Source organism: Arachis ipaensis, chromosome B6, assembly GCF_059453495.1.
Source record: "Arachis ipaensis isolate K30076 ecotype BB chromosome B6, ASM5945349v1, whole genome shotgun sequence".
Taxonomy (NCBI): domain Eukaryota; kingdom Viridiplantae; phylum Streptophyta; class Magnoliopsida; order Fabales; family Fabaceae; genus Arachis; species Arachis ipaensis.
The window spans coordinates 66,902,131-66,926,612 of NC_142441.1; the positions used below are offsets into that span (position 1 = coordinate 66,902,131).

Genomic DNA, 24,482 nt, shown 5'->3' on the forward strand with positions numbered 1-24,482 from the left:
TATCTTGAATAGTTTAGCTAAAGCGAGTCTCAATGACCTGATTTTAGGCAAGCTCGGACGGGCCCCGCAGGGATTCGCAGCTCGACTTACCCTACGTCGCGAGACATGCATATGATAATTATGTGCGCATGTTTTAATAGGTGCGATCATACCAGCACTAATGCACCGTATCCCATCAGAACTCCGCAGTTAAGCGTGCTTTGGTGAGAGTAGTACTAGGATAGGTGACCTCTTGGGAAGTCCTCGTGTTGTACCTCTTTTTTTTTTTTTTTTTTAACGTCGTGCATACACTCGTTCTTTAAACGGCGTTATCTTGAATAGTTTAGCTAAAGCGAGTCTCAATGACCTGGTTTTAGGCAAGCTCGCACGGGCCCCGCAGGGATTCGCAGCTTGACTTTCCCTACGTCGCGAGACATGCATATGATAATTATGTGCTCATATTTTAATAGGGGCGATCATACCATCACTAATGCACCGGATCCCATCAGAACTACGCAGTGAAGCGTGCTAGGGCGAGAGTAGTACTAGGATGGGTGACCTCTTGGGAAGTCCTCGTTTTATTCCTTTTTTTTTTTTTTTTTTTTTTTTTTTTTTTACGTCATGCTTACCCTCGTTCTTTAAACGGCGCTATCTTGAATAGTTTAGCTAAAGCGAGTCTCAATGACCTGATTTTAGGCAAGCTCGCACGGGCCCCGCAGGGATTCGCAGCTCGACTTACCCTACGTCGCGAGACATGCATATGATAATTATGTGCGCATGTTTTAATAGGTGCGATCATACCAGCACTAATGCACCGTATCCCATCAGAACTCCGCAGTTAAGCGTGCTTTGGTGAGAGTAGTACTAGGATAGGTGACCTCTTGGGAAGTCCTCGTGTTGTACCTGTTTTTTTTTTTTTTTTTTTTTAACGTCGTGCATACACTCGTTCTTTAAACGGCGTTATCTTGAATAGTTTAGCTAAAGCGAGTCTCAATGACCTGATTTTAGGCAAGCTCCCACGGGCCCCGCAGGGATTCGCAGCTCGACTTACCCTACGTCACGAGACATGCATATGATAATTATGTGCGCATGTTTTAATAGGTGCGATCATACCAGCACTAATGCACCGTATCCCATCAGAACTCCGCAGTTAAGCGTGCTTTGGTGAGAGTAGTACTAGGATAGGTGACCTCTTGGGAAGTCCTCGTGTTGTACCTCTTTTTTTTTTTTTTTAACGTCGTGCATACACTCGTTCATTAAACGGCGTTATCTTGAATAGTTTAGCTAAAGCGAGTCTCAATGACCTGATTTTAGGCAAGCTCCCACGGGCCCCGCAGGGATTCGCAGCTCGACTTACCCTACGTCGCGAGACATGCATATGATAATTATGTGCTCATATTTTAATAGGGGCGATCATACCATCACTAATGCACCGGATCCCATCAGAACTACGCAGTGAAGCGTGCTAGGGCGAGAGTAGTACTAGGATGGGTGACCTCTTGGGAAGTCCTCGTTTTATTCCTCTTTTTTTTTTTTTTTTTTTTTTTTTTTTTTTTTTTACGTCGTGCTTACCCTCGTTCTTTAAACGGCGCTATCTTGAATAGTTTAGCTAAAGCGAGTCTCAATGACCTGATTTTAGGCAAGCTCGCACGGGCCCCGCAGGGATTCGCAGCTCGACTTACCCTACGTCGCGAGACATGCATATGATAATTATGTGCGCATGTTTTAATAGGTGCGATCATACCAGCACTAATGCACCGTATCCCATCAGAACTCCGCAGTTAAGCGTGCTTTGGTGAGAGTAGTACTAGGATAGGTGACTTCTTGGGAAGTCCTCGTGTTGTACCTCTTTTTTTTTTTTTTTTTTTTTTTTTTTTTTTAACGTCGTGCATACACTCGTTCTTTAAACGGCGTTATCTTGAATAGTTTAGCTAAAGCGAGTCTCAATGACCTGATTTTAGGCAAGCTCCCACGGGCCCCGCAGGGATTCGCAGCTCGACTTACCCTACGTCACGAGACATGCATATGATAATTATGTGCGCATGATTTAATAGGTGCGATCATACCAGCACTAATGCACCGGATCCCATCAGAACTCCGCAGTTAAGCGTGCTTGGGTGAGAGTAGTACTAGGATAGGTGACCTCTTGGGAAGTCCTCGTGTTGTACCTCTTTTTTTTTTTTTTTTTTTTTTTTTTTTTTTTAACGTCGTGCATACACTCGTTCTTTAAACGGCGTTATCTTGAATAGTTTAGCTAAAGCGAGTCTCAATGACCTGATTTTAGGCAAGCTCCCACGGGCCCCGCAGGGATTCGCAGCTCGACTTACCCTACGTCACGAGACATGCATATGATAATTATGTGCGCATGTTTTAATAGGTGCGATCATACCAGCACTAATGCACCGTATCCCATCAGAACTCCGCAGTTAAGCGTGCTTTGGTGAGAGTAGTACTAGGATAGGTGACCTCTTGGGAAGTCCTCGTGTTGTACCTCTTTTTTTTTTTTTTTTTTTTTTAACGTCGTGCATACACTCGTTCTTTAAACGGCGTTATCTTGAATAGTTTAGCTAAAGCGAGTCTCAATGACCTGATTTTAGGCAAGCTCCCACGGGCCCCGCAGGGATTCGCAGCTCGACTTACCCTACGTCACGAGACATGCATATGATAATTATGTGCGCATGATTTAATAGGTGCGATCATACCAGCACTAATGCACCGGATCCCATCAGAACTCCGCAGTTAAGCGTGCTTGGGTGAGAGTAGTACTAGGATAGGTGACCTCTTGGGAAGTCCTCGTGTTGTACCTCTTTTTTTTTTTTTTTTTTTTTTACGTCTTGCTTACCCTCGTTCTTTAAACGGCGTTATCTTGAATAGTTTAGCTAAAGCGAGTCTCAATGACCTGATTTTAGGCAAGCTCGCACGGGCCCCGCAGGAATTCGCAGCTCGACTTACCCTACGTCGCGAGATATGCATATGATAATTATGTGCGCATATTTTAATAGGTGCGATCATACCAGAACTAATGCACCGGATCCCATCAGAACTCCGCAGTTAAGCGTGCTTGGGCGAGAGTAGTACTAGAATGGGTGACCTCCTGGGAAGTCCTCGTGTTGCACCTCTTTTTTTTTTTTTTTTTTTTTTTTTTTTTTTTTTTTTTTTTTTTTACGTCGTGCTTACCCTCGTTCTTTAAACGGTGCTATCTTGAATAGTTTAGCTAAAGCGAGTCTCAATGACCTGATTTTAGGCAAGCTCGCACGGGCCCCGCAGGGATTCGCAGCTCGACTTACCCTACGTCGCGAGACATGCATATGATAATTATGTGCGCATATTTTAATAGGTGCGATCATTCCAGAACTAATGCACCGGATCCCATCAGAACTCCGTAGTTAAGCGTGCTTGGGCGAGAGTAGTATTAGGATGGGTGACCTCGTGGGAAGTCCTCGTGTTGCACCTTTTTTTTTTTTTTTTTAACGTCGTGCTTACCTTCGTTCTATAAACGGCGCTATCTTGCATAGTTTAGCTAAAGTGAGTCTCAATGACCTGGTTTTAGGCAAGCTCGCACGGGCCCCGCAGGGATTCGCAGCTTGACTTTCCCTACGTCGCGAGACATGCATATGATAATTATGTGCTCATATTTTAATAGGGGCGATCATACCATCACTAATGCATCGGATCCCATCAGAACTACGCAGTGAAGCGTGCTAGGGCGAGAGTAGTACTAGGATGGGTAACCTCTTGGGAAGTCCTCGTTTTATTCCTTTTTTTTTTTTTTTTTTTTTTTTTTTTTTTACGTCGTGCTTACCCTCGTTCTTTAAACGGCGCTATCTTGAATAGTTTAGCTAAAGCGAGTCTCAATGACCTGATTTTAGGCAAGCTCGCACGGGCCCCGCAGGGATTCGCAGCTCGACTTACCCTACGTCGCGAGACATGCATATGATAATTATGTGCGCATGTTTTAATAGGTGCGATCACACCAGCACTAATGCACCGTATCCCATCAGAACTCCGCAGTTAAGCGTGCTTTGGTGAGAGTAGTACTAGGATAGGTGACCTCTTGGGAAGTCCTCGTGTTGTACCTCTTTTTTTTTTTTTTTTTTTTTTTTAACGTCGTGCATACACTCGTTCTTTAAACGGCGTTATCTTGAATAGTTTAGCTAAAGCGAGTCTCAATGACCTGATTTTAGGCAAGCTCCCACGGGCCCCGCAGGGATTCGCAGCTCGACTTACCCTACGTCGCGAGACATGCATATGATAATTATGTGCGCATGTTTTAATAGGTGCGATCATACCAGCACTAATGCACCGGATCCCATCAGAACTCCGCAGTTAAGCGTACTTGGGTGAGAGTAGTACTAGGATAGGTGACCTCTTGGGAAGTCCTCGTGTTGTACCTCTTTTTTTTTTTTTTTTTTTTTTTTTTTTTTTTTTTTTACGTCGTGCTTACCCTCGTTCTTTAAACGGCGTTATCTTGAATAGTTTAGCTAAAGCGAGTCTCAATGACCTGATTTTAGGCAAGCTCGCACGGGCCCCGCAGGAATTCGCAGCTCGACTTACCCTACGTCGCGAGACATGCATATGATAATTATGTGCGCATATTTTAATAGGTGCGATCATACCAGAACTAATGCACCGGATCCCATCAGAACTCCGCAGTTAAGCGTGCTTGGGCGAGAGTAGTACTAGAATGGGTGACCTCCTGGGAAGTCCTCGTGTTGCACCTCTTTTTTTTTTTTTTTTTTTTTTTTTTTTTTTTTTTTTTTTTTTTTTTTTTTTTTTTTTTTTTTTTTTACGTCGTGCTTACCCTCGTTCTTTAAACGACGCTATCTTGAATAGTTTAGCTAAAGCGAGTCTCAATGAGCTGATTTTAGGCAAGCTCGCACGGGCCCCGCAGGGATTCGCAGCTCGACTTACCCTACGTCGAGAGACATGCATATGATAATTATGTGCGCATATTTTAATAGGTGCGATCATACCAGAACTAATGCACCGGATCCCATCAGAACTCCGCAGTTAAGCGTGCTTGGGCGAGAGTAGTATTAGGATGGGTGACCTCCTAGGAAGTCCTCGTGTTGCACCTTTTTTTTTTTTTTACGTCGTGCTTACCCTCGTTCTTTAAACGACGCTATCTTGAATAGTTTAGCTAAAGCGAGTCTCAATGACCTGATTTTAGGCAAGCTCGCACGGGCCCCGCAGGGATTCGCAGCTCGACTTACCCTACGTCGCGAGACATGCATATGATAATTATGTGCGCATATTTTAATAGGTGCGATCATACCAGAACTAATGCACCGGATCCCATCAGAACTCCGCAGTTAAGCGTGCTTGGGCGAGAGTAGTACTAGAATGGGTGACTTCCTGCGAAGTCCTCGTGTTGCTCCTCTTTTTTTTTTTTTTTTTTACGTCGTGCTTACCCTCGTTCTTTAAACGGTGCTATCTTGAATAGTTTAGCTAAAGCGAGTCTCAATGACCTGATTTTAGGCAAGCTCGCACGGGCCCCGCAGGGATTCGCAGCTCGACTTACCCTACGTCGCGAGACATGCATATGATAATTATGTGCGCATATTTTAATAGGTGCGATCATACCAGAACTAATGCACCGGATCCCATCAGAACTCCGCAGTTAAGTGTGCTTGGGCGAGAGTAGTATTAGGATGGGTGACCTCGTGGGAAGTCCTCGTGTTGCACCTTTTTTTTTTTTTTTTTTTTTTTTAACGTCGTGCTTACCCTCGTTCTATAAACGGCGCTATCTTGCATAGTTTAGCTAAAGTGAGTCTCAATGACCTGGTTTTAGGCAAGCTCGCACGGGCCCCGCAGGGATTCGCAGCTTGACTTTCCCTACGTCGCGAGACATGCATATGATAATTATGTGCGCATGTTTTAATAGGTGCGATCATACTAGCACTAATGCACCGTATCCCATCAAAACTCCGCAGTTAAGCGTGCTTGGGTGAGAGTAGTACTAGGATAGGTGACCTCTTGGGAAGTCCTCGTGTTGTACCTCTTTTTTTTTTTTTTTTTTTTTTTTTTTTTTTTACGTCGTGCATACACTTGTTCTTTAAACGGCGTTATCTTGAATAGTTTAGCTAAAGCGAGTCTCAATGACCTGATTTTAGGCAAGCTCCCACGGGCCCCGCAGGGATTCGCAGCTCGACTTACCCTACGTCGCGAGACATGCATATGATAATTATGTGCGCATGTTTTAATAGGTGCGATCATACCAGCACTAATGCACCGGATCCCATCAGAACTCCGCAGTTAAGCGTGCTTGGGTGAGAGTAGTACTAGGATAGGTGACCTCTTGGGAAGTCCTCGTGTTGTACCTCTTTTTTTTTTTTTTTTTTTTTTTTTTTTTTTTTTTTTTTACGTCGTGCTTACCCTCGTTCTTTATACGGCGTTATCTTGAATAGTTTAGCTAAAGCGAGTCTCAATGACCTGATTTTAGGCAAGCTCGCACGGGCCCCGCAGGGATTCGCAGCTCGACTTACCCTACGTCGCGAGACATGCATATGATAATTATGTGCGCATATTTTAATAGGTGCGATCATACCAGAACTAATGCACCGGATCCCATCAGAACTCCGCAGTTAAGCGTGCTTGGGCGAGAGTAGTACTAGAATGGGTGACCTCCTGGGAAGTCCTCGTGTTGCACCTCTTTTTTTTTTTTTTTTTTTTTTTTTTTTTTTTTTTTACGTCGTGCTTACCCTCGTACTTTAAACGACGCTATCTTGAATAGTTTAGCTAAAGCGAGTCTCAATGACCTGATTTTAGGCAAGCTCGCACGGGCCCCGCAGGGATTCGCAGCTCGACTTACCCTACGTCGCGAGACATGCATATGATAATTATGTGCGCATATTTTAATAGGTGCGATCATACCAGAACTAATGCACCGGATCCCATCAGAACTCCGCAGTTAAGCGTGCTTGGGCGAGAGTAGTATTAGGATGGGTGACCTCCTGGGAAGTCCTCGTGTTGCACCTTTTTTTTTTTTTTTTACGTCGTGCTTACCCTCGTTCTTTAAACGACGCTATCTTGAATAGTTTAGCTAAAGCGAGTCTCAATGACCTGATTTTAGGCAAGCTCGCACGGGCCCCGCAGAGATTCGCAGCTCGACTTACCCTACGTCGCGAGACATGCATATGATAATTATGTGCGCATATTTTAATAGGTGCGATCATACCAGAACTAATGCACCGGATCCCATCAGAACTCCGCAGTTAAGCGTGCTTGGGCGAGAGTAGTATTAGGATGGGTGACCTCCTGGGAAGTCCTCGTGTTGCACCTTTTTTTTTTTTTACGTCGTGCTTACCCTCGTTCTTTAAACGACGCTATCTTGAATAGTTTAGCTAAAGCGAGTCTCAATGACCTGATTTTAGGCAAGCTCGCACGGGCCCCGCAGGGATTCGCAGCTCGACTTACCCTACGTCGCGAGACATGCATATGATAATTATGTGCGCATATTTTAATAGGTGCGATCATACCAGAACTAATGCACCGGATCCCATCAGAACTCCGCCGTTAAGCATGCTTGGGCGAGAGTAGTATTAGGATGGGTGACCTCGTGGGAAGTCCTCGTGTTGCACCTTTTTTTTTTTTTTAACGTCGTGCTTACCCTCGTTCTATAAACGGCGCTATCTTGCATAGTTTAGCTAAAGTGAGTCTCAATGACCTGGTTTTAGGCAAGATCGCACGGGCCCCTCAGGGATTCGCAGCTTGACTTTCCCTACGTCGCGAGACATGCATATGATAATTATGTGCGCATATTTTAATAGGGGCAATCATACCATCACTAATGCACCGGATCCCATCAGAACTACGCAGTGAAGCGTGCTAGGGCGAGAGTAGTACTAGGATGGGTGACCTCTTGGGAAGTCCTCGTTTTATTCCTCTTTTTTTTTTTTTTTTTTTTTTTTTTTTTTTTTTTTTTACGTCGTGCTTACCCTCGTTCTTTAAACGGCGCTATCTTGAATAGTTTAGCTAAAGCGAGTCTCAATGACCTGATTTTAGGCAAGCTCGCACGGGCCCCGCAGGGATTCGCAGCTCGACTTACCCTACGTCGCGAGACATGCATATGATAATTATGTGCGCATATTTTAATAGGTGCGATCATACCAGAACTAATGCACCGGATCCCATCAGAACTCTGCAGTTAAGCGTGCTTGGGCGAGAGTAGTACTAGAATGGGTGACCTCCTGCGAAGTCCTCGTGTTGCTTCTCTTTTTTTTTTTTTTTTTTTTTACGTCGTGCTTACCCTCGTTCTTTAAACGGCGCTATCTTGAATAGTTTAGCTAAAGCGAGTCTCAATGACCTGATTTTAGGCAAGCTCGCACGGGCCCCGCAGGGATTCGCAGCTCGACTTACCCTACGTCGCGAGACATGCATATGATAATTATGTGCGCATATTTTAATAGGTGCGATCATACCAGAACTAATGCACCGGATCCCATCAGAACTCCGCAGTTAAGCGTGCTTGGGCGAGAGTAGTATTAGGATGGGTGACCTCGTGGGAAGTCTTCGTGTTGCACCTTTTTTTTTTTTTTTTTTAACGTCGTGCTTACCCTCGTTCTATAAACGGCGCTATCTTGCATAGTTTAGCTAAAGTGAGTCTCAATGACCTGGTTTTAGGCAAGCTCGCACGGGCCCCGCAGGGATTCGCAGCTTGACTTTCCCTACGTCGCGAGACATGCATATGATAATTATGTGCGCATGTTTTAATAGGTGCGATCATACCAGCACTAATGCACCGTATCCCATCAGAACTCCGCAGTTAAGCGTGCTTGGGTGAGAGTAGTACTAGGATAGGTGACCTCTTGGGAAGTCCTCGTGTTGTACCTCTTTATTTTTATTTTTATTTTTTTATTTTTTTTTACGTCGTGCATACACTCGTTCTTTAAACGGCGTTATCTTGAATAGTTTAGCTAAAGCGAGTCTCAATGACCTGATTTTAGGCAAGCTCCCACGGGCCCCGCAGGGATTCGCAGCTCGACATACCCTACGTCGCGAGACATGCATATGATAATTATGTGCGCATGTTTTAATAGGTGCGATCATACCAGCACTAATGCACTGGATCCCATCAGAACTCCGCAGTTAAGCGTGCTTGGGTGAGAGTAGTACTAGGATAGGTGACCTCTTGGGTAGTCCTCGTGTTGTACCTCTTTTTTTTTTTTTTTTTTTTTTTTTTTTTTTTTTTTTTTTTACGTCGTGCTTACACTCGTTCTTTAAACGGCGTTATCTTGAATAGTTTAGCTAAAGCGAGTCTCATTGACCTGATTTTAGGCAAGCTCCCACGGGCCCCGCAGGGATTCGCAGCTCGACTTACCCTACGTCGCGAGACATGCATATGATAATTATGTGCGCATATTTTAATAGGTGCGATCATACCAGAACTAATGCACCGCATCCCATCAGAACTCCGCAGTTAAGCGTGCTTGGGCGAGAGTAGTACTAGAATGGGTGACCTCCTGGGAAGTCCTCGTGTTGCACCTCTTTTTTTTTTTTTTTTTTTTACGTCGTGCTTACCCTCGTTCTTTAAACGACGCTATCTTGAATAGTTTAGCTAAAGCGAGTCTCAATGACCTGATTTTAGGCAAGCTCGCACGGGCCCCGCAGGGATTCGCAGCTCGACTTACCTTACGTCGCGAGACATGCATATGATAATTATGTGCGCATATTTTAATAGGTGCGATCATACCAGAACTAATGCACCGAATCCCATTAGAACTCCGCAGTTAAGCGTGCTTGGGTGAGAGTAGTACTAGGATAGGTGACCTCTTGGGAAGTCCTCGTGTTGTACCTCTTTTTTTTTTTTTTTTTTTTTTTTTTTTTTTTTTTTTTTTTTTTTTTTTTACGTCGTGCTTACCCTCGTTCTTTAAACGGCGTTATCTTGAATAGTTTAGCTAAAGCGAGTCTCAATGACCTGATTTTAGGCAAGCTCGCACGGGCCCCGCAGGGATTCGCAGCTCGACTTACCCTACGTCGCGAGACATGCATAAGATAATTATGTGCGCATATTTTAATAGGTGCGATCATACCAGAACTAATGCACCGGATCCCATCAGAACTCCGCAGTTAAGCGTGCTTGGGCGAGAGTAGTACTAGAATGGGTGACCTCCTGGGAAGTCCTCGTGTTGCACCTCTTTTTTTTTTTTTTTTTTTTTTTTTTTTTTTTTTACGTCGTGCTTACCCTCGTTCTTTAAACGACGCTATCTTGAATAGTTTAGCTAAAGCGAGTCTCAATGACCTGATTTTAGGCAAGCTCGCACGGGCCCCGCAGGGATTCGCAGCTCGACTTACCCTACGTCGCGAGACATGCATATGATAATTATGTGCGCATATTTTAATAGGTGCGATCATACCAGAACTAATGCACCGGATCCCATCAGAACTCCGCAGTTAAGCGTGCTTGGGCGAGAGTAGTATTAGGATGGGTGACCTCCTGGGAAGTCCTCGTGTTGCACCTTTTTTTTTTTTTTTTACGTCGTGCTTACCCTCGTTCTTTAAACGACGCTATCTTGAATAGTTTAGCTAAAGCGAGTCTCAATGACCTGATTTTAGGCAAGCTCGCACGGGCCCCGCAGGGATTCGCAGCTCGACTTACCCTACGTCGCGAGACATGCATATGATAATTATGTGCGCATATTTTAATAGGTGCGATCATACCAGAACTAATGCACCGGATCCCATCAGAACTCCGCAGTTAAGCGTGCTTGGGCGAGAGTAGTATTAGGATGGGTGACCTCCTGGGAAGTCCTCGTGTTGCACCTTTTTTTTTTTTTACGTCGTGCTTACCCTCGTTCTTTAAAAGACGCTATCTTGAATAGTTTAGCTAAAGCGAGTCTCAATGACCTGATTTTAGGCAAGCTCGCACGGGCCCCGCAGGGATTCGCAGCTCGACTTACCCTACGTCGCGAGACATGCATATGATAATTATGTGCGCATATTTTAATAGGTGCGATCATACCAGTACTAATGCACCGGATCCCATCAGAACTCCGCCGTTAAGCATGCTTGGGCGAGAGTAGTATTAGGATGGGTGACCTCGTGGGAAGTCCTCGTGTTGCACCTTTTTTTTTTTTTTTTTTTTTAACGTCGTGCTTACCCTCGTTCTATAAACGGCGCTATCTTGCATAGTTTAGCTAAAGTGAGTCTCAATGACCTGGTTTTAGGCAAGATCGCACGGGCCCCGCAGGGATTCGCAGCTTGACTTTTCCTACGTCGCGAGACATGCATATGATAATTATGTGCGCATATTTTAATAGGGGCAATCATACCATCACTAATGCACCGGATCCCATCAGAACTACGCAGTGAAGCGTGCTAGGGCGAGAGTAGTACTAGGATGGGTGACCTCTTGGGAAGTCCTCGTTTTATTCCTCTTTTTTTTTTTTTTTTTTTTTTTTTTTTTTTTTTTACGTCGTGCTTACCCTCGTTCTTTAAACGGCGCTATCTTGAATAGTTTAGCTAAAGCGAGTCTCAATGACCTGATTTTAGGCAAGCTCGCACGGGCCCCGCAGGGATTCGCAGCTCGACTTACCCTACGTCGCGAGACATGCATTTGATAATTATGTGCGCATATTTTAATAGGTGCGATCATACCAGAACTAATGCACCGGATCCCATCAGAACTCTGCAGTTAAGCGTGCTTGGGCGAGAGTAGTACTAGAATGGGTGACCTCCTGCGAAGTCCTCGTGTTGCTTCTCTTTTTTTTTTTTTTTTTTTTTTTACGTCGTGCTTACCCTCGTTCTTTAAACGGCGCTATCTTGAATAGTTTAGCTAAAGCGAGTCTCAATGACCTGATTTTAGGCAAGCTCGCACGGGCCCCGCAGGGATTCGCAGCTCGACTTACCCTACGTCGCGAGACATGCATATGATAATTATGTGCGCATATTTTAATAGGTGCGATCATACCAGAACTAATGCACCGGATCCCATCAGAACTCCGCAGTTAAGCGTGCTTGGGCGAGAGTAGTATTAGGATGGGTGACCTCGTGGGAAGTCCTCGTGTTGCACCTTTTTTTTTTTTTTTTACGTCGTGCTTACCCTCGTTCTTTAAACGACGCTATCTTGAATAGTTTAGCTAAAGCGAGTCTCAATGACCTGATTTTAGGCAAGCTCGCACGGGCCCCGCAGGGATTCGCAGCTCGACTTACCCTACGTCGCGAGACATGCATATGATAATTATGTGCGCATATTTTAATAGGTGCGATCATACCAGAACTAATGCACCGGATCCCATCAGAACTCCGCAGTTAAGCGTGCTTGGGCGAGAGTAGTATTAGGATGGGTGACCTCGTGGGAAGTCCTCGTGTTGCACCTTTTTTTTTTTTTTTTTACGTCGTGCTTACCCTCGTTCTTTAAACGACGCTATCTTGAATAGTTTAGCTAAAGCGAGTCTCAATGACCTGATTTTAGGCAAGCTCGCACGGGCCCCGCAGGGATTCGCAGCTCGACTTACCCTACGTCGCGAGACATGCATATGATAATTATGTGCGCATATTTTAATAGGTGCGATCATACCAGAACTAATGCACCGGATCCCATCAGAACTCCGCAGTTAAGCGTGCTTGGGCGAGAGTAGTATTAGGATGGGTGACCTCGTGGGAAGTCCTCGTGTTGCACCTTTTTTTTTTTTTTTACGTCGTGCTTACCCTCGTTCTTTAAACGACGCTATCTTGAATAGTTTAGCTAAAGCGAGTCTCAATGACCTGATTTTAGGCAAGCTCGCACGGGCCCCGCAGGGATTCGCAGCTTGACTTACCCTACGTCGCGAGACATGCATATGATAATTATGTGCGCATATTTTAATAGGTGCGATCATACCAGAACTAATGCACCGGATCCCATCAGAACTCCGCAGTTAAGCGTGCTTGGGCGAGAGTAGTATTAGGATGGGTGACCTCCTGGGAAGTCCTCGTGTTGCACCTTTTTTTTTTTACGTCGTGCTTACACTCGTTCTTTAAACGGCGTTATCTTGAATAGTTTAGCTAAAGCGAGTCTCATTGACCTGATTTTAGGCAAGCTCCCACGGGCCCCGCAGGGATTCGCAGCTCGACTTACCCTACGTCGCGAGACATGCATATGATAATTATGTGCGCATATTTTAATAGGTGCGATCATACCAGAACTAATGCACCGCATCCCATCAGAACTCCGCAGTTAAGCGTGCTTGGGCGAGAGTAGTACTAGAATGGGTGACCTCCTGGGAAGTCCTCGTGTTGCACCTCTTTTTTTTTTTTTTTTTTTACGCCGTGCTTACCCTCGTTCTTTAAACGACGCTATCTTGAATAGTTTAGCTAAAGCGAGTCTCAATGACCTGATTTTAGGCAAGCTCGCACGGGCCCCGCAGGGATTCGCAGCTCGACTTACCTTACGTCGCGAGACATGCATATGATAATTATGTGCGCATATTTTAATAGGTGCGATCATACCAGAACTAATGCACCGAATCCCATTAGAACTCCGCAGTTAAGCGTGCTTGGGTGAGAGTAGTACTAGGATAGGTGACCTCTTGGGAAGTCCTCGTGTTGTACCTCTTTTTTTTTTTTTTTTTTTTTTTTTTTTTTTTTTTTTTTTTTTTTTTTTTTTTTTTTTTTTTACGTCGTGCTTACCCTCGTTCTTTAAACGGCGTTATCTTGAATAGTTTAGCTAAAGCGAGTCTCAATGACCTGATTTTAGGCAAGCTCGCACGGGCCCCGCAGGGATTCGCAGCTCGACTTACCCTACGTCGCGAGACATGCATATGATAATTATGTGCGCATATTTTAATAGGTGCGATCATACCAGAACTAATGCACCGGATCCCATCAGAACTCCGCAGTTAAGCGTGCTTGGGCGAGAGTAGTACTAGAATGGGTGACCTCCTGGGAAGTCCTCGTGTTGCACCTCTTTTTTTTTTTTTTTTTTTTTTTTTTTTTTTTTTTTTTTTTTTTTTTTTTTTACGTCGTGCTTACCCTCGTTCTTTAAACGACGCTATCTTGAATAGTTTAGCTAAAGCGAGTCTCAATGACCTGATTTTAGGCAAGCTCGCACGGGCCCCGCAGGGATTCGCAGCTCGACTTACCCTACGTCGCGAGACATGCATATGATAATTATGTGCGCATATTTTAATAGGTGCGATCATACCAGAACTAATGCACCGGATCCCATCAGAACTCCGCAGTTAAGCGTGCTTGGGCGAGAGTAGTATTAGGATGGGTGACCTCCTGGGAAGTCCTCGTGTTGCACCTTTTTTTTTTTTTTTACGTCGTGCTTACCCTCGTTCTTTAAACGACGCTATCTTGAATAGTTTAGCTAAAGCGAGTCTCAATGACCTGATTTTAGGCAAGCTCGCACGGGCCCCGCAGGGATTCGCAGCTCGACTTACCCTACGTCGCGAGACATGCATATGATAATTATGTGCGCATATTTTAATAGGTGCGATCATACCAGAACTAATGCACCGGATCCCATCAGAACTCCGCAGTTAAGCGTGCTTGGGCGAGAGTAGTATTAGGATGGGTGACCTCGTGGGAAGTCCTCGTGTTGCACCTTTTTTTTTTTTTTTTTTTTTTTTAACGTCGTGCTTACCCTCGTTCTATAAACGGCGCTATCTTGCATAGTTTAGCTAAAGTGAGTCTCAATGACCTGGTTTTAGGCAAGATCGCACGGGCCCCGCAGGGATTCGCAGCTTGACTTTTCCTACGTCGCGAGACATGCATATGATAATTATGTGCGCATATTTTAATAGGGGCAATCATACCATCACTAATGCACCGGATCCCATCAGAACTACGCAGTGAAGCGTGCTAGGGCGAGAGTAGTACTAGGATGGGTGACCTCTTGGGAAGTCCTCGTTTTATTCCTCTTTTTTTTTTTTTTATTTTTTTTTTTTTATTTTTTTTTTTTTTACGTCGTGCTTACCCTCGTTCTTTAAACGGCGCTATCTTGAATAGTTTAGCTAAAGCGAGTCTCAATGACCTGATTTTAGGCAAGCTCGCACGGGCCCCGCAGGGATTCGCAGCTCGACTTACCCTACGTCGCGAGACATGCATTTGATAATTATGTGCGCATATTTTAATAGGTGCGATCATACCAGAACTAATGCACCGGATCCCATCAGAACTCTGCAGTTAAGCGTGCTTGGGCGAGAGTAGTACTAGAATGGGTGACCTCCTGCGAAGTCCTCGTGTTGCTTCTCTTTTTTTTTTTTTTTTTTTTTTTTTTACGTCGTGCTTACCCTCGTTCTTTAAACGGCGCTATCTTGAATAGTTTAGCTAAAGCGAGTCTCAATGACCTGATTTTAGGCAAGCTCGCACGGGCCCCGCAGGGATTCGCAGCTCGACTTACCCTACGTCGCGAGACATGCATATGATAATTATGTGCGCATATTTTAATAGGTGCGATCATACCAGAACTAATGCACCGGATCCCATCAGAACTCCGCAGTTAAGCGTGCTTGGGCGAGAGTAGTATTAGGATGGGTGACCTCGTGGGAAGTCCTCGTGTTGCACCTTTTTTTTTTTTTTACGTCGTGCTTACCCTCGTTCTTTAAACGACGCTATCTTGAATAGTTTAGCTAAAGCGAGTCTCAATGACCTGATTTTAGGCAAGCTCGCACGGGCCCCGCAGGGATTCGCAGCTCGACTTACCCTACGTCGCGAGACATGCATATGATAATTATGTGCGCATATTTTAATAGGTGCGATCATACCAGAACTAATGCACCGGATCCCATCAGAACTCCGCAGTTAAGCGTGCTTGGGCGAGAGTAGTATTAGGATGGGTGACCTCCTGGGAAGTCCTCGTGTTGCACCTTTTTTTTTTTTTACGTCGTGCTTACCCTCGTTCTTTAAACGACGCTATCTTGAATAGTTTAGCTAAAGCGAGTCTCAATGACCTGATTTTAGGCAAGCTCGCACGGGCCCCGCAGGGATTCGCAGCTCGACTTACCCTACGTCGCGAGACATGCATATGATAATTATGTGCGCATATTTTAATAGGTGCGATCATACCAGAACTAATGCACCGGATCCCATCAGAACTCCGCCGTTAAGCATGCTTGGGCGAGAGTAGTATTAGGATAGGTGACCTCGTGGGAAGTCCTCGTGTTGCACCTTTTTTTTTTTTTTTTTTTTTTTTTAACGTCGTGCTTACCCTCGTTCTATAAACGGCGCTATCTTGCATAGTTTAGCTAAAGTGAGTCTCAATGACCTGGTTTTAGGCAAGATCGCACGGGCCCCGCAGGGATTCGCAGCTTGACTTTCCCTACGTCGCGAGACATGCATATGATAATTATGTGCGCATATTTTAATAGGGGCAATCATACCATCACTAATGCACCGGATCCCATCAGAACTACGCAGTGAAGCGTGCTAGGGCGAGAGTAGTACTAGGATGGGTGACCTCTTGGGAAGTCCTCGTTTTATTCCTCTTTTTTTTTTTTTTTTTTTTTTTTTTTTTTTTTTTACGTCGTGCTTACCCTCGTTCTTTAAACGGCGCTATCTTGAATAGTTTAGCTAAAGCGAGTCTCAATGACCTGATTTTAGGCAAGCTCGCACGGGCCCCGCAGGGATTCGCAGCTCGACTTACCCTACGTCGCGAGACATGCATATGATAATTATGTGCGCATATTTTAATAGGTGCGATCAGACCAGAACTAATGCACCGGATCCCATCAGAACTCTGCAGTTAAGCGTGCTTGGGCGAGAGTAGTACTAGAATGGGTGACCTCCTGCGAAGTCCTCGTGTTGCTTCTCTTTTTTTTTTTTTTTTTTTTACGTCGTGCTTACCCTCGTTCTTTAAACGGCGCTATCTTGAATAGTTTAGCTAAAGCGAGTCTCAATGACCTGATTTTAGGCAAGCTCGCACGGGCCCCGCAGGGATTCGCAGCTCGACTTACCCTACGTCGCGAGACATGCATATGATAATTATGTGCGCATATTTTAATAGGTGCGATCATACCAGAACTAATGCACCGGATCCCATCAGAACTCCGCAGTTAAGCGTGCTTGGGCGAGAGTAGTATTAGGATGGGTGACCTCGTGGGAAGTCCCCGTGTTGCACCTTTTTTTTTTTTTTTTTTTAACGTCGTGCTTACCCTCGTTCTATAAACGGCGCTATCTTGCATAGTTTAGCTAAAGTGAGTCTCAATGACCTGGTTTTAGGCAAGCTCGCACGGGCCCCGCAGGGATTCGCAGCTTGACTTTCCCTACGTCGCGAGACATGCATATGATAATTATGTGCGCATGTTTTAATAGGTGCGATCATACCAGCACTAATGCACCGTATCCCATCAGAACTCCGCAGTTAAGCGTGCTTGGGTGAGAGTAGTACTAGGATAGGTGACCTCTTGGGAAGTCCTCGTGTTGTACCTCTTTATTTTTTATTTTTTATTTTTTATTTTTTTTTACGTCGTGCATACACTCGTTCTTTAAACGGCGTTATCTTGAATAGTTTAGCTAAAGCGAGTCTCAATGACCTGATTTTAGGCAAGCTCCCACGGGCCCCGCAGGGATTCGCAGCTCGACTTACCCTACGTCGCGAGACATGCATATGATAATTATGTGCGCATGTTTTAATAGGTGCGATCATACCAGCACTAATGCACCGGATCCCATCAGAACTCCGCAGTTAAGCGTGCTTGGGTGAGAGTAGTACTAGGATAGGTGACCTCTTGGGTAGTCCTCGTGTTGTACCTCTTTTTTTTTTTTTTTTTTTTTTACGTCGTGCTTACACTCGTTCTTTAAACGGCGTTATCTTGAATAGTTTAGCTAAAGCGAGTCTCATTGACCTGATTTTAGGCAAGCTCCCACGGGCCCGCAGGGATTCGCAGCTCGACTTACCCTACGTCGCGAGACATGCATATGATAATTATGTGCGCATATTTTAATAGGTGCGATCATACCAGAACTAATGCACCGCATCCCATCAGAACTCCGCAGTTAAGCGTGCTTGGGCGAGAGTAGTACTAGAATGGGTGACCTCCTGGGAAGTCCTCGTGTTGCACCTCTTTTTTTTTTTTTTTTTTTTTTACGTCGTGCTTACCCTCGTTCTTTAAACGACGCTATCTTGAATAGTTTAGCTAAAGCGAGTCTCAATGACCTGATTTTAGGCAAGCTCGCACGGGCCCCGCAGGGATTCGCAGCTCGACTTACCTTACGTCGCGAGACATGCATATGATAATTATGTGCGCATGTTTTAATAGGTGCGATCATACCAGCACTAATGCACCGGATCCCATCAGATCTCCGCAGTTAAGCGTGCTTGGGTGAGAGTAGTACTAGGATAGGTGACCTCTTGGGAAGTCCTCGTGTTGTACCTCTTTTTTTTTTTTTTTTTTTTTTTTTTTTTTTTTTTTTTTTTTTTTTTTTTTTTTTTTTTTTACGTCGTGCTTACCCTCATTCTTTAAACGGCGTTATCTTGAATAGTTTAGCTAAAGCGAGTCTCAATGACCTGATTTTAGGCAAGCTCGCACGGGCCCCGCAGGGATTCGCAGCTCGACTTACCCTACGTCGCGAGACATGCATATGATAATTATGTGCGCATATTTAAAAAGGTGCGATCATACCAGAACTAATGCACCGGATCCCATCAGAACTCCGCAGTTAAGCGTGCTTGGGCGAGAGTAGTACTAGAATGGGTGACCTCCTGGGAAGTCCTCGTGTTGCACCTCTTTTTTTTTTTTTTTTTTTTTTTTTTTTTTTTTTTTTTTTTTTTTTTTTTTACGTCGTGCTTACCCTCGTTCTTTAAATGACGCTATCTTGAATAGTTTAGCTAAAGCGAGTCTCAATGACCTGATTTTAGGCAAGCTCGCACGGGCCCCGCAGGGATTCGCAGCTCGACTTACCCTACGTCGCGAGACATGCATATGATAATTATGTGCGCATATTTTAATAGGTGCGATCATACCAGAACTAATGCACCGGATCCCATCAGAACTCCGCAGTTAAGCGTGCTTGGGCGAGAGTAGTATTAGGATGGGTGACCTCCTGGGAAGTCCTCGTGTTGCACCTTTTTTTTTTTTTTTACGTCGTGCTTACCCTCGTTCTTTAAACGACGCTATCTTGAATAGTTTAGCTAAAGCGAGTCTCAATGACCTGATTTTAGGCAAGCTCGCACGGGCCCCGCAGGGATTCGCAGCTCGACTTACCCTACGTCGCGAGACATGCATATGATAATTATGTGCGCATATTTTAATAGGTGCGATCATACCAGAACTAATGCACCGGATCCCATCAGAACTCCGCAGTTAACCGTGCTTGGGCGAGAGTAGTATTAGGATGGGTGACCTCCTGGGAAGTCCTCGTGTTGCACCTTTTTTTTTTTTTTTACGTCGTGCTTACCCTCGTTCTTTAAACGACGCTATCTTGAATAGTTTAGCTAAAGCGAGTCTCAATGACCTGATTTTAGGCAAGCTCGCACGGGCCCCGCAGGGATTCGCAGCTCGACTTACCCTACGTCGCGAGACATGCATATGATAATTATGTGCGCATATTTTAATAGGTGCGATCATACCAGAACTAATGCACCGGATCCCATCAGAACTCCGCCGTTAAGCATGCTTGGGCGAGAGTAGTATTAGGATGGGTGACCTCGTGGGAAGTCCTCGTGTTGCACCTTTTTTTTTTTTTTTTTTTTTTTTTTTTTTTTTTTTAACGTCGTGCTTACCCTCGTTCTATAAACGGCGCTATCTTGCATAGTTTAGCTAAAGTGAGTCTCAATGACCTGGTTTTAGGCAACATCGCACGGGCCCCGCAGGGATTCGCAGCTTGACTTTCCCTACGTCGCGAGACATGCATATGATAATTATGTGCGCATATTTTAATTGGGGCAATCATACCATCACTAATGCACCGGATCCCATCAGAACTACGCAGTGAAGCGTGCTAGGGCGAGAGTAGTACTAGGATGGGTGACCTCTTGGGAAGTCCTCGTTTTATTCCTCTTTTTTTTTTTTTTTTTTTTTTTTTTTTTTTTTTTTTTTTTTTTTTTTTTTACGTCGTGCTTACCCTCGTTCTTTAAACGGCGCTATCTTGAATAGTTTAGCTAAAGCGAGTCTCAATGACCTGATTTTAGGCAAGCTCGCACGGGCCCCGCAGGGATTCGCAGCTCGACTTACCCTACGTCGCGAGACATGCATATGATAATTATGTGCGCATATTTTAATAGGTGCGATCATACCAGAACTAATGCACCGGATCCCATCAGAACTCTGCAGTTAAGCGTGCTTGGGCGAGAGTAGTACTAGAATGGGTGACCTCCTGCGAAGTCCTCGTGTTGCTTCTCTTTTTTTTTTTTTTTTTTTTTTACGTCATGCTTACCCTCGTTCTTTAAACGACGCTATCTTGAATAGTTTAGCTAAAGCGAGTCTCAATGACCTGATTTTAGGCAAGCTCGCACGGGCCCCGCAGGGATTCGCAGCTAGACTTACCTTACGTCGCGAGACATGCATATGATAATTATGTGCGCATGTTTTAATAGGTGCGATCATACCAGCACTAATGCACCGGATCCCATCAGATCTCCGCAGTAAAGCGTGCTTGGGTGAGAGTAGTACTAGGATAGGTGACCTCTTGGGAAGTCCTCGTGTTGTACCTCTTTTTTTTTTTTTTTCTTTTTTTTTTTTTTTTTTTTTTTTTACGTCGTGCTTACCCTCGTTCTTTAAACGGCGTTATCTTGAATAGTTTAGCTAAAGCGAGTCTCAATGACCTGATTTTAGGCAAGCTCGCACGGGCCCCGCAGGGATTCGCAGCTCGACTTACCCTACGTCGCGAGACATGCATATGATAATTATGTGCGCATATTTTAATAGGTGCGATCATACCAGAACTAATGCACCGGATCCCATCAGAACTCCGCAGTTAAGCGTGCTTGGGCGAGAGTAGTACTAGAATGGGTGACCTCCTGGGAAGTCCTCGTGTTGCACCTCTTTTTTTTTTTTTTTTTTTTTTACGTCGTGCTTACCCTCGTTCTTTAAACGACGCTATCTTGAATAGTTTAGCTAAAGCGAGTCTCAATGACCTGATTTTAGGCAAGCTCGCACGGGCCCCGCAGGGATTCGCAGCTCGACTTACCCTACGTCGCGAGACATGCATATGATAATTATGTGCGCATATTTTAATAGGTGCGATCATACCAGAACTAATGCACCGGATCCCATCAGAACTCCGCAGTTAAGCGTGCTTGGGCGAGAGTAGTATTAGGATGGGTGACCTCCTGGGAAGTCCTCGTGTTGCACCTTTTTTTTTTTTTTTTACGTCGTGCTTACCCTCGTTCTTTAAACGATGCTATCTTGAATAGTTTAGCTAAAGCGAGTCTCAATGACCTGATTTTAGGCAAGCTCGCACGGGCCCCGCAGGGATTCGCAGCTCGACTTACCCTACGTCGCGAGACATGCATATGATAATTATGTGCGCATATTTTAATAGGTGCGATCATACCAGAACTAATGCACCGGATCCCATCAGAACTCCGCAGTTAAGCGTGCTTGGGCGAGAGTAGTATTAGGATGGGTGACCTCCTGGGAAGTCCTCGTGTTGCACCTTTTTTTTTTTTTTTACGTCGTGCTTACCCTCGTTCTTTAAACGACGCTATCTTGAATAGTTTAGCTAAAGCGAGTCTCAATGACCTGATTTTAGGCAAGCTCGCACGGGCCCCGCAGGGATTCGCAGCTCGACTTACCCTACGTCGCGAGACATGCATATGATAATTATGTGCGCATATTTTAATAGGTGCGATCATACCAGAACTAATGCACCGGATCCCATCAGAACTCCGCCGTTAAGCATGCTTGGGCGAGAGTAGTATTAGGATGGGTGACCTCGTGGGAAGTCCTCGTGTTGCACCTTTTTTTTTTTTTTTTTTTTTTAACGTCGTGCTTACCCTCGTTCTATAAACGGCGCTATCTTGCATAGTTTAGCTAAAGTGAGTCTCAATGACCTGGTTTTAGGCAAGATCGCACGGGCCCCGCAGGGATTCGCAGCTTGACTTTCCCTACGTCGCGAGACATGCATATGATAATTATGTGCGCATATTTTAATAGGGGCAATCATACCATCACTAATGCACCGGATCCCATCAGAACTACGCAGTGAAGCGTGCTAGGGCGAGAGTAGTACTAGGATGGGTGACCTCTTGGGAAGTCCTCGTTTTATTCCTCTTTTTTTTTTTTTTTTTTTTTTTTTTTTTTTTTTTACGTCGTGCTTACCCTCGTTCTTTAAACGGCGCTATCTTGAATAGTTTAGCTAAAGCGAGTCTCAATGACCTGATTTTAGGCAAGCTCGCACGGGCCCCGCAGGGATTCGCAGCTCGACTTACCCTACGTCGCGAGACATGCATATGATAATTATGTGCGCATATTTTAATAGGTGCAATCATACCAGAACTAATGCACCGGATCCCATCAGAACTCTGCAGTTAAGCGTGCTTGGGCGAGAGTAGTACTAGAATGGGTGACCTCCTGCGAAGTCCTCGTGTTGCTTCTCTTTTTTTTTTTTTTTTTTTTACGTCGTGCTTTCCCTCGTTCTTTAAACGGCGCTATCTTGAATAGTTTAGCTAAAGCGAGTCTCAATGACCTGATTTTAGGCAAGCTCGCACGGGCCCCGCAGGGATTCGCAGCTCGACTTACCCTACGTCGCGAGACATGCATATGATAATTATGTGCGCATATTTTAATAGGTGCGATCATACCAGAACTAATGCACCGGATCCCATCAGAACTCCGCAGTTAAGCGTGCTTGGGCGAGAGTAGTATTAGGATGGGTGACCTCGTGGGAAGTCCTCGTGTTGCACCTTTTTTTTTTTTTTTTTTTAACGTCGTGCTTACCCTCGTTCTATAAACGGCGCTATCTTGCATAGTTTAGCTAAAGTGAGTCTCAATGACCTGGTTTTAGGCAAGCTCGCACGGGCCCCGCAGGGATTCGCAGCTTGACTTTCCCTACGTCGCGAGACATGCATATGATAATTATGTGCGCATGTTTTAATAGGTGCGATCATACCAGCACTAATGCACCGTATCCCATCAGAACTCCGCAGTTAAGCGTGCTTGGGTGAGAGTAGTACTAGGATAGGTGACCTCTTGGGAAGTCCTCGTGTTGTACCTCTTTATTTTTTATTTTTTATTTTTTTTTTACGTCGTGCATACACTCGTTCTTTAAACGGCGTTATCTTGAATAGTTTAGCTAAAGCGAGTCTCAATGACCTGATTTTAGGCAAGCTCCCACGGGCCCCGCAGGGATTCGCAGCTCGACTTACCCTACGTCGCGAGACATGCATATGATAATTATGTGCGCATGTTTTAATAGGTGCGATCATACCAGCACTAATGCACCGGATCCCATCAGAACTCCGCAGTTAAGCGTGCTTGGGTGAGAGTAGTACTAGGATAGGTGACCTCTTGGGTAGTCCTCGTGTTGTACCTCTTTTTTTTTTTTTTTTTTTTTTTTTTTTTTTTTTTTTACGTCGTGCTTACACTCGTTCTTTAAACGGCGTTATCTTGAATAGTTTAGCTAAAGCGAGTCTCATTGACCTGATTTTAGGCAAGCTCCCACGGGCCCCGCAGGGATTCGCAGCTCGACTTACCCTACGTCGCGAGACATGCATATGATAATTATGTGCGCATATTTTAATAGGTGCGATCATACCAGAACTAATGCACCGCATCCCATCAGAACTCCGCAGTTAAGCGTGCTTGGGCGAGAGTAGTACTAGAATGGGTGACCTCCTGGGAAGTCCTCGTGTTGCACCTCTTTTTTTTTTTTTTTTTTTTTTACGTCGTGCTTACCCTCGTTCTTTAAACGACGCTATCTTGAATAGTTTAGCTAAAGCGAGTCTCAATGACCTGATTTTAGGCAAGCTCGCACGGGCCCCGCAGGGATTCGCAGCTCGACTTTCCTTACGTCGCGAGACATGCATATGATAATTATGTGCGCATATTTTAATAGGTGCGATCATACCAGAACTAATGCACCGAATCCCATCAGAACTCCGCAGTTAAGCGTGCTTGGGCGAGAGTAGTACTAGAATGGGTGACCTCTTGGGAAGTCCTCGTGTTGCACCTCTTTTTTTTTTTTTTTTTTACGTCGTGCTTACCCTCGTTCTTTAAACGACGCTATCTTGAATAGTTTTGCTAAAGCGAGTCTCAATGACCTGATTTTAGGCAAGCTCGCACGGGCCCCGCAGGGATTCGCAGCTCGACTTACCCTACGTCGCGAGACATGCATATGATAATTATGTGCGCATATTTTAATAGGTGCGATCATACCAGAAATAATGCACCGGATCCCATCAGAACTCTGCAGTTAAGCGTGCTTGGGCGAGAGTAGTATTAGGATGGGTGACCTCCTGGGAAGTCCTCGTGTTGCACCTTTTTTTTTTTTTTTTACGTCGTGCTTACCCTCGTTCTTTAAACGGCGCTATCTTGAATAGTTTAGCTAAAGCGAGTCTCAATGACCTGATTTTAGGCAAGCTCGCACGGGCCCCGCAGGGATTCGCAGCTCGACTTACCCTACGTCGCGAGACATGCATA

General features: G+C 44.9%; 44 non-coding genes and 33 pseudogenes across 44 annotated transcripts; all 77 read left to right on the forward strand.

Annotated features, from left to right (window-relative positions):
* Positions 1-138: 138 nt before the first annotated feature.
* On the forward strand, positions 139-257 carry LOC148560532 (5S ribosomal RNA; annotated as a pseudogene).
* Positions 258-447: 190 nt separating this feature from the next.
* LOC148560533 (5S ribosomal RNA) lies at positions 448-566 on the forward strand (annotated as a pseudogene).
* Positions 567-766: 200 nt separating this feature from the next.
* LOC148560534 (5S ribosomal RNA) lies at positions 767-885 on the forward strand (annotated as a pseudogene).
* A 193-nt stretch (positions 886-1,078) lies between these two features.
* LOC148560535 (5S ribosomal RNA) lies at positions 1,079-1,197 on the forward strand (annotated as a pseudogene).
* Positions 1,198-1,384: 187 nt separating this feature from the next.
* On the forward strand, positions 1,385-1,503 carry LOC148560536 (5S ribosomal RNA; annotated as a pseudogene).
* Positions 1,504-1,709: 206 nt separating this feature from the next.
* LOC148560537 (5S ribosomal RNA) lies at positions 1,710-1,828 on the forward strand (annotated as a pseudogene).
* A 203-nt stretch (positions 1,829-2,031) lies between these two features.
* LOC148560538 (5S ribosomal RNA) lies at positions 2,032-2,150 on the forward strand. The gene has a single exon (XR_015891555.1). It is a non-coding gene; the product is annotated as a 5S ribosomal RNA (ribosomal RNA).
* Positions 2,151-2,354: 204 nt separating this feature from the next.
* LOC148560539 (5S ribosomal RNA) lies at positions 2,355-2,473 on the forward strand (annotated as a pseudogene).
* Positions 2,474-2,667: 194 nt separating this feature from the next.
* LOC148560540 (5S ribosomal RNA) lies at positions 2,668-2,786 on the forward strand. Its single transcript, XR_015891556.1, has one exon. It is a non-coding gene; the product is annotated as a 5S ribosomal RNA (ribosomal RNA).
* Positions 2,787-2,979: 193 nt separating this feature from the next.
* Positions 2,980-3,098, forward strand: LOC148560541 (5S ribosomal RNA). Its single transcript, XR_015890267.1, has one exon. It is a non-coding gene; the product is annotated as a 5S ribosomal RNA (ribosomal RNA).
* Positions 3,099-3,314: 216 nt separating this feature from the next.
* Positions 3,315-3,433, forward strand: LOC148560542 (5S ribosomal RNA). The gene has a single exon (XR_015891332.1). It is a non-coding gene; the product is annotated as a 5S ribosomal RNA (ribosomal RNA).
* Positions 3,434-3,620: 187 nt separating this feature from the next.
* Positions 3,621-3,739, forward strand: LOC148560543 (5S ribosomal RNA; annotated as a pseudogene).
* A 200-nt stretch (positions 3,740-3,939) lies between these two features.
* Positions 3,940-4,058, forward strand: LOC148560544 (5S ribosomal RNA; annotated as a pseudogene).
* A 196-nt stretch (positions 4,059-4,254) lies between these two features.
* Positions 4,255-4,373, forward strand: LOC148560545 (5S ribosomal RNA; annotated as a pseudogene).
* A 208-nt stretch (positions 4,374-4,581) lies between these two features.
* LOC148560546 (5S ribosomal RNA) lies at positions 4,582-4,700 on the forward strand. Its single transcript, XR_015890268.1, has one exon. It is a non-coding gene; the product is annotated as a 5S ribosomal RNA (ribosomal RNA).
* Positions 4,701-4,938: 238 nt separating this feature from the next.
* On the forward strand, positions 4,939-5,057 carry LOC148560547 (5S ribosomal RNA). Its single transcript, XR_015891307.1, has one exon. It is a non-coding gene; the product is annotated as a 5S ribosomal RNA (ribosomal RNA).
* A 183-nt stretch (positions 5,058-5,240) lies between these two features.
* LOC148560548 (5S ribosomal RNA) lies at positions 5,241-5,359 on the forward strand. Its single transcript, XR_015891806.1, has one exon. It is a non-coding gene; the product is annotated as a 5S ribosomal RNA (ribosomal RNA).
* A 189-nt stretch (positions 5,360-5,548) lies between these two features.
* Positions 5,549-5,667, forward strand: LOC148560549 (5S ribosomal RNA). Its single transcript, XR_015891049.1, has one exon. It is a non-coding gene; the product is annotated as a 5S ribosomal RNA (ribosomal RNA).
* A 194-nt stretch (positions 5,668-5,861) lies between these two features.
* On the forward strand, positions 5,862-5,980 carry LOC148560550 (5S ribosomal RNA; annotated as a pseudogene).
* A 203-nt stretch (positions 5,981-6,183) lies between these two features.
* Positions 6,184-6,302, forward strand: LOC148560551 (5S ribosomal RNA). The gene has a single exon (XR_015891557.1). It is a non-coding gene; the product is annotated as a 5S ribosomal RNA (ribosomal RNA).
* A 210-nt stretch (positions 6,303-6,512) lies between these two features.
* On the forward strand, positions 6,513-6,631 carry LOC148560552 (5S ribosomal RNA). The gene has a single exon (XR_015890269.1). It is a non-coding gene; the product is annotated as a 5S ribosomal RNA (ribosomal RNA).
* Positions 6,632-6,838: 207 nt separating this feature from the next.
* Positions 6,839-6,957, forward strand: LOC148560553 (5S ribosomal RNA). Its single transcript, XR_015890639.1, has one exon. It is a non-coding gene; the product is annotated as a 5S ribosomal RNA (ribosomal RNA).
* A 185-nt stretch (positions 6,958-7,142) lies between these two features.
* LOC148560554 (5S ribosomal RNA) lies at positions 7,143-7,261 on the forward strand. The gene has a single exon (XR_015890641.1). It is a non-coding gene; the product is annotated as a 5S ribosomal RNA (ribosomal RNA).
* A 182-nt stretch (positions 7,262-7,443) lies between these two features.
* LOC148560555 (5S ribosomal RNA) lies at positions 7,444-7,562 on the forward strand. The gene has a single exon (XR_015891776.1). It is a non-coding gene; the product is annotated as a 5S ribosomal RNA (ribosomal RNA).
* Positions 7,563-7,746: 184 nt separating this feature from the next.
* Positions 7,747-7,865, forward strand: LOC148560556 (5S ribosomal RNA; annotated as a pseudogene).
* Positions 7,866-8,074: 209 nt separating this feature from the next.
* LOC148560557 (5S ribosomal RNA) lies at positions 8,075-8,193 on the forward strand (annotated as a pseudogene).
* A 192-nt stretch (positions 8,194-8,385) lies between these two features.
* Positions 8,386-8,504, forward strand: LOC148560558 (5S ribosomal RNA). The gene has a single exon (XR_015891211.1). It is a non-coding gene; the product is annotated as a 5S ribosomal RNA (ribosomal RNA).
* Positions 8,505-8,692: 188 nt separating this feature from the next.
* Positions 8,693-8,811, forward strand: LOC148560559 (5S ribosomal RNA; annotated as a pseudogene).
* A 204-nt stretch (positions 8,812-9,015) lies between these two features.
* On the forward strand, positions 9,016-9,134 carry LOC148560560 (5S ribosomal RNA; annotated as a pseudogene).
* A 212-nt stretch (positions 9,135-9,346) lies between these two features.
* Positions 9,347-9,465, forward strand: LOC148560561 (5S ribosomal RNA). Its single transcript, XR_015891706.1, has one exon. It is a non-coding gene; the product is annotated as a 5S ribosomal RNA (ribosomal RNA).
* Positions 9,466-9,656: 191 nt separating this feature from the next.
* Positions 9,657-9,775, forward strand: LOC148560562 (5S ribosomal RNA; annotated as a pseudogene).
* Positions 9,776-9,996: 221 nt separating this feature from the next.
* On the forward strand, positions 9,997-10,115 carry LOC148560563 (5S ribosomal RNA). The gene has a single exon (XR_015890270.1). It is a non-coding gene; the product is annotated as a 5S ribosomal RNA (ribosomal RNA).
* Positions 10,116-10,320: 205 nt separating this feature from the next.
* Positions 10,321-10,439, forward strand: LOC148560564 (5S ribosomal RNA). Its single transcript, XR_015890642.1, has one exon. It is a non-coding gene; the product is annotated as a 5S ribosomal RNA (ribosomal RNA).
* Positions 10,440-10,624: 185 nt separating this feature from the next.
* LOC148560565 (5S ribosomal RNA) lies at positions 10,625-10,743 on the forward strand. Its single transcript, XR_015890643.1, has one exon. It is a non-coding gene; the product is annotated as a 5S ribosomal RNA (ribosomal RNA).
* A 182-nt stretch (positions 10,744-10,925) lies between these two features.
* Positions 10,926-11,044, forward strand: LOC148560566 (5S ribosomal RNA). Its single transcript, XR_015891528.1, has one exon. It is a non-coding gene; the product is annotated as a 5S ribosomal RNA (ribosomal RNA).
* Positions 11,045-11,235: 191 nt separating this feature from the next.
* On the forward strand, positions 11,236-11,354 carry LOC148560567 (5S ribosomal RNA; annotated as a pseudogene).
* Positions 11,355-11,560: 206 nt separating this feature from the next.
* On the forward strand, positions 11,561-11,679 carry LOC148560568 (5S ribosomal RNA; annotated as a pseudogene).
* Positions 11,680-11,873: 194 nt separating this feature from the next.
* Positions 11,874-11,992, forward strand: LOC148560569 (5S ribosomal RNA). The gene has a single exon (XR_015890706.1). It is a non-coding gene; the product is annotated as a 5S ribosomal RNA (ribosomal RNA).
* Positions 11,993-12,177: 185 nt separating this feature from the next.
* Positions 12,178-12,296, forward strand: LOC148560570 (5S ribosomal RNA). The gene has a single exon (XR_015890707.1). It is a non-coding gene; the product is annotated as a 5S ribosomal RNA (ribosomal RNA).
* Positions 12,297-12,482: 186 nt separating this feature from the next.
* Positions 12,483-12,601, forward strand: LOC148560571 (5S ribosomal RNA). Its single transcript, XR_015890709.1, has one exon. It is a non-coding gene; the product is annotated as a 5S ribosomal RNA (ribosomal RNA).
* A 184-nt stretch (positions 12,602-12,785) lies between these two features.
* On the forward strand, positions 12,786-12,904 carry LOC148560572 (5S ribosomal RNA). The gene has a single exon (XR_015890644.1). It is a non-coding gene; the product is annotated as a 5S ribosomal RNA (ribosomal RNA).
* A 180-nt stretch (positions 12,905-13,084) lies between these two features.
* Positions 13,085-13,203, forward strand: LOC148560573 (5S ribosomal RNA). Its single transcript, XR_015891707.1, has one exon. It is a non-coding gene; the product is annotated as a 5S ribosomal RNA (ribosomal RNA).
* Positions 13,204-13,393: 190 nt separating this feature from the next.
* Positions 13,394-13,512, forward strand: LOC148560574 (5S ribosomal RNA; annotated as a pseudogene).
* A 233-nt stretch (positions 13,513-13,745) lies between these two features.
* LOC148560575 (5S ribosomal RNA) lies at positions 13,746-13,864 on the forward strand. The gene has a single exon (XR_015890271.1). It is a non-coding gene; the product is annotated as a 5S ribosomal RNA (ribosomal RNA).
* A 223-nt stretch (positions 13,865-14,087) lies between these two features.
* LOC148560576 (5S ribosomal RNA) lies at positions 14,088-14,206 on the forward strand. Its single transcript, XR_015890645.1, has one exon. It is a non-coding gene; the product is annotated as a 5S ribosomal RNA (ribosomal RNA).
* Positions 14,207-14,390: 184 nt separating this feature from the next.
* LOC148560577 (5S ribosomal RNA) lies at positions 14,391-14,509 on the forward strand. The gene has a single exon (XR_015890710.1). It is a non-coding gene; the product is annotated as a 5S ribosomal RNA (ribosomal RNA).
* A 194-nt stretch (positions 14,510-14,703) lies between these two features.
* Positions 14,704-14,822, forward strand: LOC148560578 (5S ribosomal RNA; annotated as a pseudogene).
* Positions 14,823-15,036: 214 nt separating this feature from the next.
* On the forward strand, positions 15,037-15,155 carry LOC148560579 (5S ribosomal RNA; annotated as a pseudogene).
* A 197-nt stretch (positions 15,156-15,352) lies between these two features.
* Positions 15,353-15,471, forward strand: LOC148560580 (5S ribosomal RNA). The gene has a single exon (XR_015890711.1). It is a non-coding gene; the product is annotated as a 5S ribosomal RNA (ribosomal RNA).
* A 183-nt stretch (positions 15,472-15,654) lies between these two features.
* On the forward strand, positions 15,655-15,773 carry LOC148560581 (5S ribosomal RNA). Its single transcript, XR_015890646.1, has one exon. It is a non-coding gene; the product is annotated as a 5S ribosomal RNA (ribosomal RNA).
* Positions 15,774-15,955: 182 nt separating this feature from the next.
* Positions 15,956-16,074, forward strand: LOC148560582 (5S ribosomal RNA; annotated as a pseudogene).
* Positions 16,075-16,269: 195 nt separating this feature from the next.
* LOC148560583 (5S ribosomal RNA) lies at positions 16,270-16,388 on the forward strand (annotated as a pseudogene).
* A 206-nt stretch (positions 16,389-16,594) lies between these two features.
* Positions 16,595-16,713, forward strand: LOC148560584 (5S ribosomal RNA; annotated as a pseudogene).
* A 191-nt stretch (positions 16,714-16,904) lies between these two features.
* On the forward strand, positions 16,905-17,023 carry LOC148560585 (5S ribosomal RNA). Its single transcript, XR_015890806.1, has one exon. It is a non-coding gene; the product is annotated as a 5S ribosomal RNA (ribosomal RNA).
* A 189-nt stretch (positions 17,024-17,212) lies between these two features.
* Positions 17,213-17,331, forward strand: LOC148560586 (5S ribosomal RNA; annotated as a pseudogene).
* Positions 17,332-17,536: 205 nt separating this feature from the next.
* On the forward strand, positions 17,537-17,655 carry LOC148560587 (5S ribosomal RNA; annotated as a pseudogene).
* Positions 17,656-17,847: 192 nt separating this feature from the next.
* On the forward strand, positions 17,848-17,966 carry LOC148560588 (5S ribosomal RNA). The gene has a single exon (XR_015891709.1). It is a non-coding gene; the product is annotated as a 5S ribosomal RNA (ribosomal RNA).
* A 193-nt stretch (positions 17,967-18,159) lies between these two features.
* On the forward strand, positions 18,160-18,278 carry LOC148560589 (5S ribosomal RNA). Its single transcript, XR_015891681.1, has one exon. It is a non-coding gene; the product is annotated as a 5S ribosomal RNA (ribosomal RNA).
* A 232-nt stretch (positions 18,279-18,510) lies between these two features.
* On the forward strand, positions 18,511-18,629 carry LOC148560590 (5S ribosomal RNA). The gene has a single exon (XR_015890272.1). It is a non-coding gene; the product is annotated as a 5S ribosomal RNA (ribosomal RNA).
* A 222-nt stretch (positions 18,630-18,851) lies between these two features.
* LOC148560591 (5S ribosomal RNA) lies at positions 18,852-18,970 on the forward strand. The gene has a single exon (XR_015890647.1). It is a non-coding gene; the product is annotated as a 5S ribosomal RNA (ribosomal RNA).
* A 184-nt stretch (positions 18,971-19,154) lies between these two features.
* On the forward strand, positions 19,155-19,273 carry LOC148560592 (5S ribosomal RNA). Its single transcript, XR_015891281.1, has one exon. It is a non-coding gene; the product is annotated as a 5S ribosomal RNA (ribosomal RNA).
* Positions 19,274-19,457: 184 nt separating this feature from the next.
* Positions 19,458-19,576, forward strand: LOC148560593 (5S ribosomal RNA). Its single transcript, XR_015891777.1, has one exon. It is a non-coding gene; the product is annotated as a 5S ribosomal RNA (ribosomal RNA).
* A 206-nt stretch (positions 19,577-19,782) lies between these two features.
* Positions 19,783-19,901, forward strand: LOC148560594 (5S ribosomal RNA; annotated as a pseudogene).
* Positions 19,902-20,123: 222 nt separating this feature from the next.
* Positions 20,124-20,242, forward strand: LOC148560595 (5S ribosomal RNA; annotated as a pseudogene).
* Positions 20,243-20,435: 193 nt separating this feature from the next.
* Positions 20,436-20,554, forward strand: LOC148560596 (5S ribosomal RNA; annotated as a pseudogene).
* A 212-nt stretch (positions 20,555-20,766) lies between these two features.
* Positions 20,767-20,885, forward strand: LOC148560597 (5S ribosomal RNA). Its single transcript, XR_015890274.1, has one exon. It is a non-coding gene; the product is annotated as a 5S ribosomal RNA (ribosomal RNA).
* A 193-nt stretch (positions 20,886-21,078) lies between these two features.
* Positions 21,079-21,197, forward strand: LOC148560598 (5S ribosomal RNA). The gene has a single exon (XR_015890648.1). It is a non-coding gene; the product is annotated as a 5S ribosomal RNA (ribosomal RNA).
* Positions 21,198-21,382: 185 nt separating this feature from the next.
* On the forward strand, positions 21,383-21,501 carry LOC148560599 (5S ribosomal RNA). The gene has a single exon (XR_015890649.1). It is a non-coding gene; the product is annotated as a 5S ribosomal RNA (ribosomal RNA).
* A 184-nt stretch (positions 21,502-21,685) lies between these two features.
* LOC148560600 (5S ribosomal RNA) lies at positions 21,686-21,804 on the forward strand. The gene has a single exon (XR_015891778.1). It is a non-coding gene; the product is annotated as a 5S ribosomal RNA (ribosomal RNA).
* Positions 21,805-21,996: 192 nt separating this feature from the next.
* LOC148560601 (5S ribosomal RNA) lies at positions 21,997-22,115 on the forward strand (annotated as a pseudogene).
* Positions 22,116-22,321: 206 nt separating this feature from the next.
* LOC148560602 (5S ribosomal RNA) lies at positions 22,322-22,440 on the forward strand (annotated as a pseudogene).
* Positions 22,441-22,631: 191 nt separating this feature from the next.
* On the forward strand, positions 22,632-22,750 carry LOC148560603 (5S ribosomal RNA). Its single transcript, XR_015890712.1, has one exon. It is a non-coding gene; the product is annotated as a 5S ribosomal RNA (ribosomal RNA).
* Positions 22,751-22,939: 189 nt separating this feature from the next.
* Positions 22,940-23,058, forward strand: LOC148560604 (5S ribosomal RNA; annotated as a pseudogene).
* A 199-nt stretch (positions 23,059-23,257) lies between these two features.
* LOC148560605 (5S ribosomal RNA) lies at positions 23,258-23,376 on the forward strand (annotated as a pseudogene).
* A 208-nt stretch (positions 23,377-23,584) lies between these two features.
* LOC148560606 (5S ribosomal RNA) lies at positions 23,585-23,703 on the forward strand. The gene has a single exon (XR_015891710.1). It is a non-coding gene; the product is annotated as a 5S ribosomal RNA (ribosomal RNA).
* Positions 23,704-23,896: 193 nt separating this feature from the next.
* On the forward strand, positions 23,897-24,015 carry LOC148560607 (5S ribosomal RNA). Its single transcript, XR_015891526.1, has one exon. It is a non-coding gene; the product is annotated as a 5S ribosomal RNA (ribosomal RNA).
* A 189-nt stretch (positions 24,016-24,204) lies between these two features.
* Positions 24,205-24,323, forward strand: LOC148560608 (5S ribosomal RNA). The gene has a single exon (XR_015891775.1). It is a non-coding gene; the product is annotated as a 5S ribosomal RNA (ribosomal RNA).
* Positions 24,324-24,482: the final 159 nt, after the last annotated feature.